Here is a 17,149-nt window from a genome sequence, read left to right as displayed (position 1 = left end):
GAGAGGAGGAAGCAGGCTCCCTGCTGAGCAGAGAGCCCAATGCAGGGCTCGAATCCCAGGACCCTGAGATCATGACCTGAGCCGAAGGCAGAGGCTTAACCCAGCGAGCCACCCAGGTACCTCTTGACTTTGCTTTTTGTTGATTATCTGACTTGCAGACTCCTGGAAAGCAGGCTTCCCAAAGTACAGCAAAGGTGCAGATCTGACACCCCACACGAAGCAGAAGGGGGAGGCACCAAGCACAGTTGGGAAGAGCCCTGGCAGAGTTCCCCTGGGAATTTGAAAAAGGTGAGCAAATACAAGGTTCCCGAGTAAAGTCTTGCAATGAAGAAACATGTCTAATTTTGTCACTATGGCATTTCAGAAATGTGTGCCCGCAGGATTCCTAGCTCTTCCTTTTTGAACGTTGGCTTCACAGCAGTGATCATGTCAAGCAAGTATTATTCAGCAGCCCCAGCTGGGTTAGTGTGTAAGGACTTGAACAGATGCACAGGACAAAGGAACACACCATGGAAATGTGGGGCAAAGCCTGGGGCCCTCAGTCTAAAGGTAAGAACTCCATTTAATCAATGGGTTGTAGTAAGAGCATGTTGGGGCCTCATGTCTGAGGACCCCACTGGCCTTTGCATCTTGTGAACATGGTCCAGCTGCAGTGACAGTCCCATCCCCTTGTCTGTGCATCCCAGTAGGAGCTCCTGCACCTCCCTTTAAGCACCTTAAAATCAATGAAAGGAGCACTGTAGCAATAAAGAATGAGGAGGAGTTTCACATTCAAAATCATTTTGTTGGCTTGACATCTATCTCAACCACAACCGGGAGGTCGGGTAAGTAGAGATGACCATTTCTGTGTCACAGAATGTGGCTTTAGCCTGAACCTCTGTAGGCTTGCACGTTATGGGGATGTTTGACTCTTAAAAACAGAGCATTGATGGGGGTAGGGGGGGCAGGGTCACTGCTAAGGAGAACAGGTGGAAATTGAAGTCCAGGTTAGGAGGGGGTGATTTCTAAGCCTTGGGGAGGGTCCTCTGCAGACCCTTCCAATACCCCAAGAGGACCTGGTGGCCTCATATCTTTTTTTTTTTCCCCAGTGCTGGGCTAAGAGGGAGGTGTACACTGTTGGGTGGAGAAATGGAAGAGCAATGTGTTGGAATTCTTTCTTCATATCCTGATGTTCACTTTTATTTCAAAAAAACAAGCAAAAAAAAAATCCAGTTTTATATTTGGTTTTATAGTTAATACGTGTGATTGTTAAAATAGGAAGAACAAAAATCGTACTTGGGAGGATTTACACTTGCCTTTCTAATGCATATACCGATATTTTTAAAAGTTTTTTTCTAGTTGACTTACTTCCTGAAGATCTGAACAGAATTGAGAGATGAAAGACCACAGCGCTGTCTCATCACCATGCACACCTCTCTCTGACAAGCATGGAGACATTTGGCCTCATGGTTCCTTCCCATTTGATTTATTATGCTCTTTGACTCTGGGACAAAACCCCACAAACTCATCTCTTAATTACATAGGCTGTTTTTGGGTTGTGAACAAAACAACAAGTGTATTTTCTCCCCATATGGGTTGAAATCTCCCGTGTGATGTCCAGCTTTACCATAATACTGCAGGCTGGCTGGTTTACTTCCTGGCACTGCCATCAGCCAGAATGTGCTGGTGCATCACATTGTCTAACCCCTGGGCACCCTATGGCCTTCCAGCTCACAGCCTTCCCTTCCTCAACAAGTGTCTCCACGTGGCCGTCCCGTGGGTGACCCAGCCATCTCACGGGACCTGAGCCCCATGGCTCTAGCTTCCTTCCCCTTTGTGTCACTTCAGGACTCATATTCACAGCTAAACCAGGGATCTCGTGATGGGCTGAACTGCACCTGCTGCAATGTCTTGCTCACTTCCCACAGATGATGCCAACCATGGGGTAGCCACATCTTATCAGCTTTTATGAGGAACAGTTGTACAGTCAACAGCAAGATGGTGGAATCCTGGTTGTCCCTGTGTTGGGTAAACCTCCTAAGAGCTTGCAGGGAAGATGGATTTGAAATCCTTGAATTAATTCATGCTCTTTTCTTGAAATACACTGAGTTGTGGTAGCTTCCTGGAGAGCAGGGTCTCTGCCTGTTGCTCGTTTTCCTTCCCATTGAGCCCCTTGCATGGATTTGAGTATCTTCAGTGTTGAGTTCATTACTGGGACTTGGCTCGAAGTCCCAGGAGCTCAGAAGAAAGGTCTTTGGATGCTTCGTGTTGAATTCTGTTTCTCTTCCCTGGTACGCAGACATGAGGGTGCGAAGGGGAAGCAAGAAAAATTAAGCAGACTGTTCATTGGTGTCACTTTTGCACTATTTTTCATCTGCTTGGGGACAACGGTATCTGTTCCAAAGGGACAGAATGGGAAATTTAATTAATGTATTTAAAATTCAAACCCCAAATACAAAGATATGTGAACCTTAAGAAAACTAGCTCTTCGAATCCAAATTCACAAGGAAATTATTGTATCAGGATGAGGATGAATTTACCTATTGTGCTTGATGGAATTTGCCTGAGGAAAGAACCAGCCTTCCTGCTAGATGTCAGTCCAACACTGAACGGCAGATTGAAGCTTGTTGGATGATTACAGAATCGAAGCATTATGGTCCTCACCCTTCCTAAGGGGCATTTTAATTCTCTATAATGGATTAATTGCCTTAATTTTCCTTCAGGGAGTTTTTACACCTATAAACTGGTCTGTTCCATCACCTGGAATCAGACCGTTTCCTCCCTTTGGCAAAGCTGGTTGCAAGGGCTTACTATTTCTTCCCCTCAGATTCAATGTCAACTTCTGCTTATTCAATAGCTAAATAAGTAAATATGTGTGTGCATGTATGTGTGTATGTTTGCATAGCTTTATTGATTTATAATTTACATATCATAAAAATTTGATATTTTGCATATACATGAGTGCAAATTTAATAGCACTTAGATTTATGGAATCATGGAGCTACCAGCACAATTCTGTTTTAGAAACATTTCCAGCCCTCACAAAGCTTCCTCTTAACCCCTCCCAGTTAATTCACACGTTCACCCTTCCCCTGGGCAACCACTGGTCTGCCTCGGTCCCTGGAGATTTGTCTTTTGCAGACATTTCCTGTAAGGGGAAAATATAATCTGTAGAGTTATTTTCTGTCTTTTTATTTCATTAACATCATGTTCTCGAGGTTGGTCAAGTTGTAGCATGTGTCATTCTTTTTTATTGCTGAAGGGATTCTACTGTGTGGTTGTACTCTGTTTGGTTGCAAAAAGCTTATTTTTGAATAGAAACTAACACCTGGATCGATAGATTGGGAGTCCAGAGAAAATCTGAGACACGTCACCTGCACTGAAGGTCCTTAACATTGCATTGGAGAGGCAAAATGAAGACAATATGGAGCAATAGAGCAAAATTTGTAGCTATGAGGGGTGACAGTGTTAACTAGATTCTTGGTAGTCATTTCACAATACATACAAATTTCAAATCACAATATATACAAATATCAAATTGTACACCTGAAACTTATTTAATATATTATGTCAGTTATACCTTGCTAAAAAAAAAAAAAAGCTTCAAAGAGAAAAGTAACATTAAAAATTACTGTTTAAGAGAAAGACTGGCAGAGCAATGGGCCATGGAGTGCAGTGGAGAAAGTTTGAGTCAGAGACATCAGTTGGATGATTCTACAACAGATTCTGATGAGGGACTGAGGAGATGAATGGGGAGGGGCTGTCTGACTCAGGCTCGCTATAGCCACTCTCCCCCAGGCTCTTCCTTGCTTCCCACACACATGGGGGTTGCTCACAGGCCTGAAGATGCACCTACCTCCCCTTCCTCATGTCCTCACTTGCTACTGGAGCCCTGGCACAGCTCTCAGCACTCCTCCCCACTCCTCAAAGAATCCACCCTGCCATTTACGACCTCATCTCCCTATTCAACGTTCTTCCAGAGCTCTTACCATTTAGCAGAAGTTGTGATGATTGCACTTTCCTGCTTCTTTTCTACCCCAAGCCTCAGGGTTCTGTCTTCCTTATTCTTTGTTTAATCCCCGTGTCTAGTACAGTGCCTGGCTTAACTCAAAAACTATTTGCTGAATGCATGCAACTTGCACGTGAGACATTGCACAAGAAAAGTAGCGAGGTCTTGGACAATGAAGAGGCTGGCTCAATTAAAGTTCTCAGTAAGCATGGTGCTCTCATCAAAGACAGAGTAGTAGGGGACTGGAGGGGGCTGCTGCAGCAATGTGGGGGAACTCTTTGTAGACACAGAGCATCTCTGCTCATGTAGTGGATGGTCATCGGAAAGAGCCCAGTAGGATACAGAGGACAAGAATACAGAAAAGACCGTCAAGATGGAAAAAAAGGGAGAGAAGGTATATTTCACATGACAGAAAAAAATAGAAACCACCCAGAGGGTAGGTGGACCCCAAGAAAGCTGTAATGGAAGATGGCTAAGGCCAAGGACAGAGTGGGGAGGTAGTACACCCACTGAGGTGTGAGGAACAGGAATAAGCCTGACACTCCTCCTTCCTGGCAGCTTAAGCCCATCAGATCCTCTGCATAACTTCCAAGCTGCATAGACCTCTACCTCCAACTTACCTGCTCTGAACCTTTACAAATTACTTAAGAACTAGCAGGAGCTTATAAGGCATTGTGTCCAATGTCCTCATTTTGCAGATGAGAAACTTTGAGAGATATATAGAGAGAAATGTTGACCCAGTTAGTGTCAGAGGCAGGTATATAATCTGAAACCCTTTGGGAAGAGGTTCTGGGTTTGGAGGCAGAGGGTCTGCTACCTGACTCCCCAACTTCTCAATACAGTCTCCTCTTCATTTCTCCATATTTCTTAGACTTTGAATTAAAACAACCATATTCTGAATATCCCAAGCATCCTTCTAATGTCTGTAAGATTCATTCCTCTCAGGTTTCCTGTCAAACCGTGGGGGGAGAAAACAGTGGACACAGAGTGACATGTAATTATTTCAATATTGGAATCATGTTTTGAGGAATCAAGTAAGCTAAATGAAGAGCATAAGCTGGCCCAGAAACTATGATTAAACAAGACTTTTTCTGCATGATTGACACTGAATCCAACTTTGACAATGAGCTAACATCCAGGAGATCTAGTTATCCTGATTTTAATAAACCCCTGAGACTGGGCTTCTGGTATTGTTTACTTGAGAGAGTCAACTAATATGAAATGCTTCCAACCACAAATATATAAAAATGTTAGATAAAATATGACAAAGTTTATTTAAAATATGTAATTGAATTAAACAAGAAAGAGAGACCCTCAGATGATGGAAGCAAAGAGGGAAAGATCAATACAGTGTGATTTGCAGCCGTAGTCAAGAGCAGTGGAAGCAGGGAGTTAATCCACCCAGAAGCACACCTTGCTGCCTAAAGCCTTTGCTCATCCCAGGTGAAGATCAGAGACGAGATTTGGGGTAAAAATTAGAACTAAGACCTCTGCAGAAAGCGGAGATTCTTGAAACTCAGCCCCTTTAAAGAAAAGGACACAAAAAATCTCCACCCACCAATGCACCTCTGTCCAGGGCTCTGAAAAAGAACAAAGAAGTCTGAGTTGATATTATCTATGTTTCAGCAACTCCAAGGATGAGCTTGCATCATATAAATTGATCCTGCATTGGTAATACACCCGGAAGTGATTCAAGATTTTGAGATAATGGAATTATCTGGGGAAAAAAAAATCCGCAAAACATCAGTAAGTCCAAAGTTATGAAATCACTTTTACGGAAGGGATGGAATATTAGGAAGGGCAATGCATGGGGAAAGCAGAGCAAGGTACCTGGAAGAAATGTGAGAAATGTGAAAGGTATTCCAAATGGAGGATAGAACAAGCAATGATTCAGTTAACCTCCTGTTCCTAATCTGTAGCTAACTGTTCCTTTTGTCTTCTACTTACCTTAAAATGCATCTAAAATTTTTTCACGGGGAGCCTGGCTGGCTCAGTCAGTAGAGTGTGTGACTCCTGATCTTGGGGTCATGAATTCAAGCCCCACAGTGGGGGCAGAGCCTAATTTAAAAAGAAAAGAAAAAAGAAAAGAAGAGAAAAGAAAAGAAAAGAAAAGAAAAGAAAAGAAAAGAAAAGAAATTAATACAAATAATCAGTAATCATAGTGAGCATGAACAAAGCTACCTCAATCATTACGAGTCATATTAGCTCAGATCTGGCTGTTTGCTCTATCATTCAGAGGAACTCATAAAATACAATCTGCTGGGAACTATACTGTTTTGAAGAGGGAGTGCCCTGGCCAGAATCAGATCTGACACAGCTGAGTTTACTACGGCCACTCTGAAGCTCAGAGTCATGGACAATAAACTGTACGTGACGTGAGGCACTCCCTCCAGCCTTTTCTGGCTTTGTAACCATGGGCAAGCACCTGAGTTTTTCATTTGTAAAACTGAGCGGAATTCTTCCTTTCACCTCATCGCTTGACACTATGACCCCCATAAAAGGACTAACATGGGAAAACCATAATCAAGTTCTGCACAAAATCCCAAGGTATAAGGTTTTAAACTACAATCTAGCTGTTCGTTGCTAGAAGGCAATAAGTGACTCTTGATATCTTGATAAAAGTTTTGCTTATACCCAGCATTGAAAACCATCCTGGGGTGGCTGGGTGTCTTAGTGGGTTAAGCCTCTGCCTTCAGCTCAGGTCATGATCTCAGGGTCCTGGGATCGAGCCCTGCATCGGGCTCTCTGCTCAGCAGGGAGCCTGCTTCCTCCTCTCTCTCTGCCTGCCTCTCTGCCTACTCGTGATGTCTCTCTCTCTCTCCGTCTTTCACTCTCTGGTAAATAAATAAATAAAGTCTTAAAAAAAAAAAAAAAAAAAAAAAAACTTGGCCCTATCGGGGCACCTTAGAATCAGTTTTGTTTTTGTTTTGTTTTTAGGGAGAGAGACGAGGGGCCGGGGAAGAGGGAAAGAGAATCTCAAGCGGACTCTCTGCTGCATGCAGAGCCCTACTTGGGGCTCTATCCCATGCCCCCCCGTCTCACGTCCTGAGCCAAGATCAGGAGCCAGACCCCCAACTGGCTGAGCCACCCAGGTGCCCCAAGGACACCTTAGAACCAGTTTTTATTTATATACCACTTTCCTTTCTTTGCATTGCAAATCCACAGGAATTTGCAGCACAAAACTCTAGGTTGCTAGTGCTGGGTCATTCATTTATTATTTACTAATCCACCCATAGAACATGCTGCTGAGTCCACATGGCAGTATGAGGAGGTCAGTATGCCAAGGCCCCAATCAGGGCACACATAGATCCCTTCGATGCTGAACCCGCGGGCCACTGAGGAGCCTAGGTGAGGTGCAGGGGGACCGTCTCCTTCCCAAACCCCTGCTCCTCCCACCACGTCTGTGTTCCAGGTCCTGCAAAAGATCATCAAAGACTTGGGAAACTTGATTAGCTTGTTTATCCACAAGTGTGAGCCTCAGTACATACTAAATTCCCCTAGATGTTCTTCTTTCCTTTAACTGGCTAAGTTCCTCTGGGAATTCAACCTGACCGGCCAGTTCAGCAACTCCTGCACACAGCCCCGAGTAGCCTGCCTCTCTGTACGGACACTCTGGGTTTTATGAGAAAGAAATTGGTCCTGGCTTCAGGACTGCATGGATGAGCCCCGTCGGCCAGTGCCTGATGGTGCTGTAGAATCCTTTGTACAGCGAGGCTGACCTTTCTAGAAGGAACTAGGTGAGGGTGGGCGTGTCTCAGAGTGTAGATACTGAGTTAGGACCGCTTGCTCAAAGTCCAGATCCTATCTCATTCTTGACTCAAGTCTTCTCAATACGCAGAATTTGCTGGAACTACCAGCAAAAAGCTCACAGGAGGGACGGATGGTCCAGGAACACTCTACTTATAAAATAGGAAGGAAGAAAAAAAAAACCTTCGTAATCTCAGTTTCAAGAAAGATCACTCTTACGAGATGAGACTACATTGTTGCAGAGTTCAAGTGAGTCGTTAAAAGCACACGGAAGTGCCAGCTCGGACTGTTATGAACCTGCCACTTAGAAACATTGCCAAGAACCACTGTATATGTGAACCATCCCCACCCCGACACACACAGAAACACATCCACAAGCTTTCTTTTTCATTGCTTTTCATTAGGCTTGCAGCTTGTTTAGAAATCCCAAATTCCTAGGGTGCCTAGGTGACTCAGTTGTTAAGTGTCTGCCTTTGGCTCAGGTCATGGTCCCAGGGTTCTGCAATCGAGCCCCCGCATCGGCCTCCCTGCTCAGCAAGAGCCCTGCTTCTCGCTCTCCCACTCCCCCTGCTTCTGTTCCCTCTCTTGCTGTGTGTCTCTCTCTGTCAAATAAATAAATAAAACCTTAAAAAAAATCACAAATTCTTATCAGTTTCTGAGGGAAAATGCACCTTTTAGAAAACTTGATATTTGAGCATTTTATTTCTTTAAAAACAAACAGATTCAAAGCTCTTAGTTATGGGGCATAATCTTTAATGGTGATTTCTGATTTATAATAGAAACAGCAGACATGTAAACCCCTCTACTTCGTAGTATGGGGGGTGTGTGTGGTAGAGCTGAGTCCAGGGTGGGATTCCCCTACTGGGCTCCTCTAGAAACTGGAAATTAAATGTTCTTATTTTAGAGTTAAGTTTTAAAATCCATACTGATGGATCAGAGCAGACACAGAATCACCTTAAGGATCCAGCCAGGAAGAAGTCACTGCCTTCAAAAGGGGACTAATATATCCCAGGAATGTGTCCAGGAAAGCACCCTGCTTCGATCGCTCACTCCCTAAACAGCACACGAGGGAATTCATGGGTCAGGCTGAGGGGAGTTTCCAATTCACTTGACAGCTGTGGTTCTTACAAACAAGTCCATTGGCATACAGGTTTCGATCAATTCTGGGTGTCTGAAGAGATGGAGTTCCAGAGCTTGTAGGGCTAAGTATCAGACCCTTGGGTCCCATTAACTTACTGCGGGGGGCCCAGTGCCAGTTAAGCTTCTTCAGGTGCCAGCCAGCTTCTCCAGGTAACACGTGTGCATTGTGGAGTACGGAAGGCTTGCAGACAAGCCTGGAGCTCCCATGAGTCATTTTTGTAGGTGTGCCATTGGCAGACAAGCCTATGATCCCACCTCTCCTCCAGAAGTAGTGATCAGAACATGTGTGATTTCAGCCACTTGCCTCAACCGCTTTGCTCTGTAGTGTGGGTTGAATTGTGACCCCCTGCCACTGTGATCATCTGTGGAAGCCCTAACCCCCATGTGATGGTATTTGGCGATGGGAGGTAATTAGGTTCAGATGGGGTCATGAGAGTGGCGCCTCCATGATGGGATTAGTGCCCTTGCAAGTAGAGACAGCAGAAAGCTTGCAATGCCATTTTCTCCACCACGTGAGGGCACAATGAGGAGATCATCTGCGAGGCCTGAAGAGGGTCCTCCCCTCCCCTCCCTTCCCAAGGTTGCTGGTGCCCTGATGTAGGACTTCTGGCTTCCAGAACAGTAAGGAATGCATTTCTGTTGCTTCACCGCCCGCCCACCAATCCCCAGGTCTGTGGTGTTTTGTTCTGTCAGCCCAGCTGACCCAGACTGTGATGTCATTAGCACCACAGTACACAGGATCTTTAGTCAGATGGGTTAAGACCTCACAGTAAGACCTTGTCCACAGCTCTGTGGCTGAATCCTTCCTTATGTCTGTGCCCTTGACACAGACCGTGGAGCTTACTTTAGTTGGCTCCTTTCCCCATGGCCAGGCTTCCCTCCACCACACCACTCTGGCCTGGTTTATGCCTCTCTGTTGCTCCTTGAGACCACTGCCTGGTTCTACCCAACCCGAGACCCCGGGTAGGCACCATCACCCTGGATGCCCAAGATGGGCATAGAACCCGTATTGACCGATCACCTGAAAACCCTACCCTTGCCCAGCAACCCATATGGAATGAAAGGGAGGCAGACTGCCCACACTGAAATGACAAACAGGCTGTAAGGAAGGGACAGAATGTGTATCACCATGGAGAGGACTGAAGTACAAGAAGAGATGGGGAGGCCCGCCAAGCATAGCAGTGGGTGGGCGGTTTCTTCAGGCCAGCACCACTTGCAGGGAGCCTTCCAGGATACCCAAATCTAACAGTGCCATCCTCTGAACTCCACCCATCTCTCTGTCCCTTTCCAGAAGCTTCACATAGGACATATGGTCTTGTATTTGTTTTTCTGTCTGTAACCTCCTTCGGGCTATCAGGGCATGGGTGTCTGTGCCTGGTTCATCCTTCTATCTCAAATACCAGGTACAATGTCTGGTCTACAGTGAATGCTCATCACAATTCTATTTAATTGAATGGAATCCATTTCTAGACCTCCCAGCACAATGAGAATCTCCCCTTCCTTCCTTTAGATTCTCTCCCACTCCGTTTTCCACATGACACTTTCCTCCAACAGGCTCCAACTTCCCCTCCTCCTGGGCCTGGATATGGCACCCAGTTGTTTCCCCAGAAAGATGCTCCTGGGATCCCCAGATGATTAGCAAAGCACACATTCACATTAGCCACTGTCCTCTAGGAAAAATCCTTCTAACGTATTATTAAAAATCTGTTCCTTGATGCATGGTGCCTTGCTTTGTCTTCCCCTTCTCATAACTGTTGACTACTCTCCAGTCGTTTGGCAAAGGCACAGGTGGGAGCCATTCTGCCCACGGGACACGTGTTATTCACGGGCATCTTCCCTGTGCACTTGAGAGCTGATGGTATCAGGGCAGCGATATCTCTGTGGTTTCTATGAGAGTGTGCAGAGCGGGTGGAAGGGAGACACAGAACTCATCAAACCAGATTTAGGTGGATTCAGCCCTCAGGTAATCACGTGCAGCTCTCCTTGGCCGCCATCTGCAAATCATGACGAGAGTTTGGCTCAAAAATCCTTAAAGGGGCCAGCTGTATGCTCTCAGAGTAACAACAGTAGGCTACCCAGGGCTGCAGACTTTTCAAAGACATTTCACAGTAGAATTGATACAATGTCATGATAATAAAAATAAATCCAAACCTTGTCCATAAACCCCATTGGGCACAGGATGCTAACTTCTCTAAGTGGTTGTATCTGTGTCCCAGTGCTACTGTAACAAATTACTATAGTGGCTTAAACAACCCAAGTCTATTACCTTAAGGTCTGTGGGTCAGACAGCTTCACTGGGCTGGAATCACATTGCTGGCAGGGCCGTGCTCCTTCCTGGAGCCTTTTCTTGCCTTTTCCAGCTCTTAGGGGCCACCTGCATTCTTTGGTTTATGACCCCTCCCTCCATCTTCAGGGCCAGCAATGCTGCCTGTCTCCCTCCAATCTGTCTCCTTGGCTCATATCATTCTGATGCCCCTGCTCTGCCTCCCTGTTTCACTGATAAGTCCTGTGGGAGTTCTCTAGGTTGCCTGGATGATCCAAGACCACTCCTATCTTAGAACTGTTGATCAGTCATTTTAATTCTACCTTTTTCCATGTAACATAACATAGTCACAGGCTCTGGGGACTAGGGTGGGGACATCTTTGGGGGCTACCATTCTGCTGGCCAGCAGCGACCTGGAGCCATGTGGCAGGTTCTGGTGGAGCACGATGGTGAGGAGAGTGCTGGGATCCACATTCTGGCTTCCCCATTTGCATGTTAAATGACCTTGGGCAAGTGACTGCTCCCCTCTCTCTGTATTGGTTTGGATTCCCAGGGGGGGTAGGTACAAGTAGGTTGATTTAGAAGTGATCCTAGGAAGCACTGTCAGGTAGTGGGGGCAATGGTCAGGGCGAAAAGCTGGAATTGGGTGTGCTATGAGCAGGTTGTTACTCTGAGAAGAAAGACCGGGTGGGAAACACTCCTCAGACCATCTCACTGATGGGCAAAGGAGTCTGTCATTCCTTAGCGTTAACCCTCCAAGATGGGACCCCAGCACTCTGTCCTGTGGGCTTGTGGGCTGAGCCTGCCCTCATGGCCAGAGGATATCCTAAGGTGGGAGACTCTGAGAGCTGTCCCCTATCAGCAGCTGACTCCTGATGGGCCAGGAAGACCGGGGGAAGAGGGCTACTGCTACCAATTGTCACAGTCACAGTTCCTGACCCTCAGTGTCTTCAGCTGTAAATGGAGGATGATCATGATTATACTTATACCTGGGCTGGTGTGAGGGGTAAGTCAGACAATATGTGGAAATCAGTATAGTGCCCAGTATAGTACCCAAGAATGTAAGTAGTGCTTATTCATCTTCCTGGCTGTGTGGCCCAAGAGAAGTCTCTTTATCTTTTGCTCTGACTCAGTTTCATCACCCATGACCTGGGGGCGTTTTCTCACCCATACCAAGGGCACCATCGACCATTACGGGGTTGAGAAGCTAAAGGAATAAAGCAGGCACTGTCCCTGTGCATATGGCCTTTCCAAGCCTGCCCAGAGAGAGCCTGATCCCATAAGGGACAGAAACTATGGCTGAGGCGAGCGCTGAGCACTCCACTCATGCATGAGGGCACGTGACACCTGGCCATGGGTCAGGAGAGTCAGGAGGGAGGGAGTGATGGGGACTAAAGAAGGAAGGAGATCTGTCTGGGCAGCAGCAACAGTGTGCATGCATTTCCCAAGCCTTGCCAGGGAGAGAAGGACCCTGGCTGGAGGACCAGCGGGGCATCCGCCTGTAGGATCCCATCACCCTTGTTATCTGCATCCCAGGAGCTTAGGGGACCCTAACTCTGCCCGCGTCCTTACTGGTCCCTCCACCTGGCCCTCCTGATTGCTTCTGCTCCCCGCCGCCACCCCCCCATGCCTCCTCCTGGTCAATTTGCCCCACCACAAACACTGTCCTGTAGCAACAGAAGATAAAGGCATGTTCTGGGCAATGAGCACAGCAGAGGAATGACTGCCAATCTCTGACCCCTAGCAGCTCCAGGGGACATGGACACAAGCAATTATGTCTCCATGATGATCTGTGTTTCACGTAATGCGGTAGGACCGAGTGTACCCAGGAGCTACTGATGCTGCCGGGAAGGTCCGAGACTGGGGAGACCCAGGGACTGATACTGACCCACCAATGCCCTTCGATGATTCTGAACTTCCTCTGAGGGCAACGAAATGGAGTGAGTGCCTACTCTTTGTCCAGCCATGAGGTAAGTATGGAGGTCACAAGGATAAGAGAGATTCTGTCCATGAGGGGCCACAGGCTGGAGAGGGAGGAAGACACAAACAGGAGGAACCTCTGTGAGGTGTGGGTAGTGAACAGTGCTCAGGGCACCCTGACAGCATGCACCGTGGGTCTGTCTACACCCTCCCCAGGGAAGGGTTCTTTCAGGGAAGAAAGCTGACCATCCATCAGCACTGCAGCTGATTCCTGGGCCCAAGGTAGATGTTGAAGAAATTCCTATTAAAGATAGCACTTACCTGAGACAGTTAAAAATGAGCCATTGGTAAAGAATAGGTATCTTTTCATGTGAATTTTGGTTCCTAGATTCTAAGTACCTTCAGACTTATTGGAATATAGATTCTGCAAGTTGTACTCAAAGCAAATCAGCTTTAGATTTGAGCCATTGATGGTAGGCTGTAGTAAAGTAATGATAGAGAATAGTTATAACAGGTTTGTCAGGTCATAAATATTTTACTTGCTAGGCTCAGCAAGCTGCGGGTAGATACTTGCCCTAATAAGTAAGTATTGATTACATTCTAGCCTGGAATCAGGACACATAATTGATGGTTTAAAGATTTGAGGAATCTCGTGCTACACAGGAAGACAGAAATTACTCAGGTAACAACATTAGAGGGTACACTCATTTTATTTCAAAACCTGAGTATAAGCCAGGTTACGGCGTAAGTTCAAATCGAACATGGTGTGCTGGCCAGTTTGCACCAGTTGGAGAGCTTGACATAATGGAACCATACGGGGGCAGGGAATTGTGGAATGGGAAGGATCCCTGGGCTAATCCACTCTAGTTTCACCCTAAAGGATGCATAACTCTCTAATACCCAACTTACGACCATACATTTGTGAACGCTGCCACTCATGGGGTGTTCATTTCTGTTTGGAGCAGCAGAGAGCAAACTCCGAGCATGCACGTGTCAGGATTGTATGGTTCAGTCTAGGGGTCTTGGCACGTCTCTCTCTCCCTTCCCATGACCATCCCATCACTGGGGGCACCATCATGACATAGCCTATGGAAATCGTTCTGCTGGCCCTGCCTGGGATAGCAGTCCAGGAGACTCCATGAGTAACAATTACATTGTGGGACGTGATGATGATATCGGTGTGGATTTCATAAGAATGTAGTTTGAGGAGGAAACCTGGTGCAGAGTCTACACAGTACCACAATTTTCTGAGCTTTACCAAGCTGCCAGACTCATAGGTTGGGAGGAATCTCGGTGTAGATGCATTGACATACACAGGGAATTACGCAGACCAAAGAAGATTGCCCCAAGTTTGGCCAGGTGCCAGGTACATGTGGCCTCTTAGGTAATTGGGAGCCTGTGCCTCAGGCAGGTACTTACAGTATTTTTGTCCTCTTTACATGGGCAGGACCAGAAGCCATAAAGAAGCTTTCCCTTAAGGAAACTTGACCTCTCTGAAGTGCAGTGCAGCTTCACCTCAGTGACCACAGGTGACTGAGATGGCGAGAGGTAGGGATGCTGATTTTGCAGTAACAGAGGCCATGGGTCATGGCTATTTTCTCAAGAGAACTCGGGAAAAGCTGCCATATTCAGAAACCAAGTTCAAACAAACAGGAGATCAGTCATTTTGAGATGAGATCATCCTGATTGGGGTAGACCCTAAATGCAATGACAAGTGTCCTTATAAAGGAAGAGAAGGATTGATCTGTGCCCCTTCGGATGAGTCCAGACAACAACAGAGCCAGAAACTGGAGTGATGGATCTACAAGCCCAGGAACTCGGGGTGTCAGGGTTGCTGGGGGCCACCAGAAGCTCAGAGAGGCATGGGACAGGTCCTCCTTTGGACCTTCCAAAAGGAACCAACCTTGACAACACCTTGATTTCAGATTTCAACCTCTGCTGCTGTGGTTTTAAGGCCCCTCCCCTCCAGTTTGTGGTAATTTGTTACAGCAGCTAAAGAAAGTTAATACACCTCCCAAGACACACATTGACGGTCCACTAACATCCAGCACTCTCTTTAATCTTATGGTCATTTTGCAGCTGGGGTATAATTATATGGACCTGCCAGGGAAACATGATGTTTACCTAATGCTGACCTTGACAGCCCTTGATGCCAGAAGATTAAGAGTACATGGGAAGCTCCTGGGTGCCAGCAGGCAGATGAACTCTGTTACAGAGTACAAACTCCAAGTGATTGAACAAGACCCCTGAGAACGAACTCCTAAAAACCAGAAGGCATTTTTCATGTGGTGCAAGTTCATTGTCACTAACTCCCCTGATAACCAGCTGCTTCCTGTGGTTCTTGTGGTAGTGGGGGCGGGGGTATTAATGCCAAGTTTGACTATTCTGTAAATGAACTCTGAAATCTTAGTGGTGTAAGACAAGTTCATGTCCGGTTCTTGTCGCAGGTGCTACTAGTGGGGCAACTGGACTCTTCTGGAAAGGGTAACTCATCTTTCCCAGCAAGTCCCAGCAGCATCTCCATTATCTTGGACTCTTTGTCTTCCATCCTATAGAGGAACATGGGGACACAGAGAAGGGACACCCTCTCAGAATTGCCCCGTTCTCACTCAGCTTACATCGGCAGCATCAGTGTCATGGCCTCACACCAATTCAGGTGTGCAGGGAGCATGGAGACTCTGCCTCGGTGGGACTAGAAGGAGCCAGGAGCGGGTATGCAATAGGGAGTAGGCACGAGCTGTCAGCTGCCCTTGAGATGTTGTATGACCCAGGGCCACATGGCCAGCAGCCATGCAAAGGCTGATCCATTAGCTTAAGTCTCTATAAACTATCCAGGACCCTTTGGACTCCAGGAAGGTCATGGCACTGATAGGTGTCCTAGAAATGTGACAGATTGAGCCTTAGGTCACCCATCATGTCTCATGAACACCTGGGCCATACGAGCAACCAGCTGGCTCACTATACCCCTTCTGGCACCACATGCTGGCAGAGGACACGGCAAAATTCACTTCCTGCAGACATGTGCATCTTTCAGGTTCCCTCCTGGCAAGAACATATACTTTCCTCTGTGGCTCACGCTCTCTGCCAGATCCAGCAGCCACAAGTGGAAGAGCAGTCTCTCATGTGTGACATTCTACCTCCTTCCATGTGGCTGTATTTCCTGCTGCTCCAAGTGTGTCCACATACCAGCAGCGGTGGCATCACCAGGCTGCTTGCTGAGATGCACAAGTTTGGGTCCCACTGAGACCCGACAAGTAAGATTGCATTTCAGCAAGCCCCGGGCCAGTCCTGTGCACACTACCATGTGAGAAGCATGGTCTATAGAATTCATCCATTCCAGAGCCAATGGACAAGAGTGGTAGATTCGTATCTAACTTGCATGGTGTGGATCAAATCTTACAGGGATACCAGGAAGACAAGGGTTAAATTAAAATCTTCAGGTTAAGGTCTTTAAGAAGATGGAGATACAAAGGCCTGTGTGCAGAGCGGAGAATGATTCAAAAGCCAAGGGTCAGCATCCCTTTTACAGATATTGAATCCTTGATGGAATTATAACGTGAGTCCCTTCCAGGGGTGGGAGGGTGTCACATATTCATGCATGAGGCAAGTATTCAAACACTTTCATTTGGCCAAGAGCCTGAAATTAGGACAAGAGCTCTGACTTACTGGGAAACTCACTTGTTGCAAGGTAATTAAGAGCAACACATTAAGATGTTGACGTGGAATCAGTTTGTGTTCCTGGTGGTGCGCAAACCTAAGACCTAAAAAAGGAAGGAAGAGATGTTAGAAATCCTTGGTCAGTAGATCTGGCTAGTTATTTTCTTCCAGACATGCTCTACCCTTGAGTTTTACCAAAGGAAACCTCAAATGTGATTGTAGCCCTGGAGAGCCCAGCCACGACACTTAAGGCAGATAACAGAAGCTCAAATGTGTCCTCATTAATAACTTAATTAAATATGCTGGGGACATCACTTTCCTTAACTGTTCACACTTTGTGGTCAAAGAATAGCACTCTGCTGGGTACAAAAATACAAACTGATACAATTTATCATTTCATTGAGCTGAATAGAAATCAATGAGGATCCTTGAGG

The 17,149-nt window shown here is 46.5% G+C and overlaps 1 long non-coding RNA gene across 1 annotated transcript; it reads left to right on the top strand.

Annotated features, from left to right (window-relative positions):
• Window positions 1–368: 368 nt before the first annotated feature.
• Window positions 369–2,865, top strand: LOC131828162 (uncharacterized). The gene is made up of 3 exons (XR_009352262.1): window positions 369–549; window positions 687–824; window positions 1,328–2,865. It is a non-coding gene; the product is annotated as an uncharacterized LOC131828162 (long non-coding RNA).
• The last annotated feature ends 14,284 nt before the right edge of the window (window positions 2,866–17,149 follow it).

Source organism: Mustela lutreola, chromosome 3 (genome assembly GCF_030435805.1).
Source record: "Mustela lutreola isolate mMusLut2 chromosome 3, mMusLut2.pri, whole genome shotgun sequence".
In the NCBI taxonomy this organism is placed as follows: domain Eukaryota; kingdom Metazoa; phylum Chordata; class Mammalia; order Carnivora; family Mustelidae; genus Mustela; species Mustela lutreola.
The sequence above is the reverse complement of the archived record's forward strand: the minus strand, read 5'-3'. Positions and strand labels throughout refer to the sequence as shown.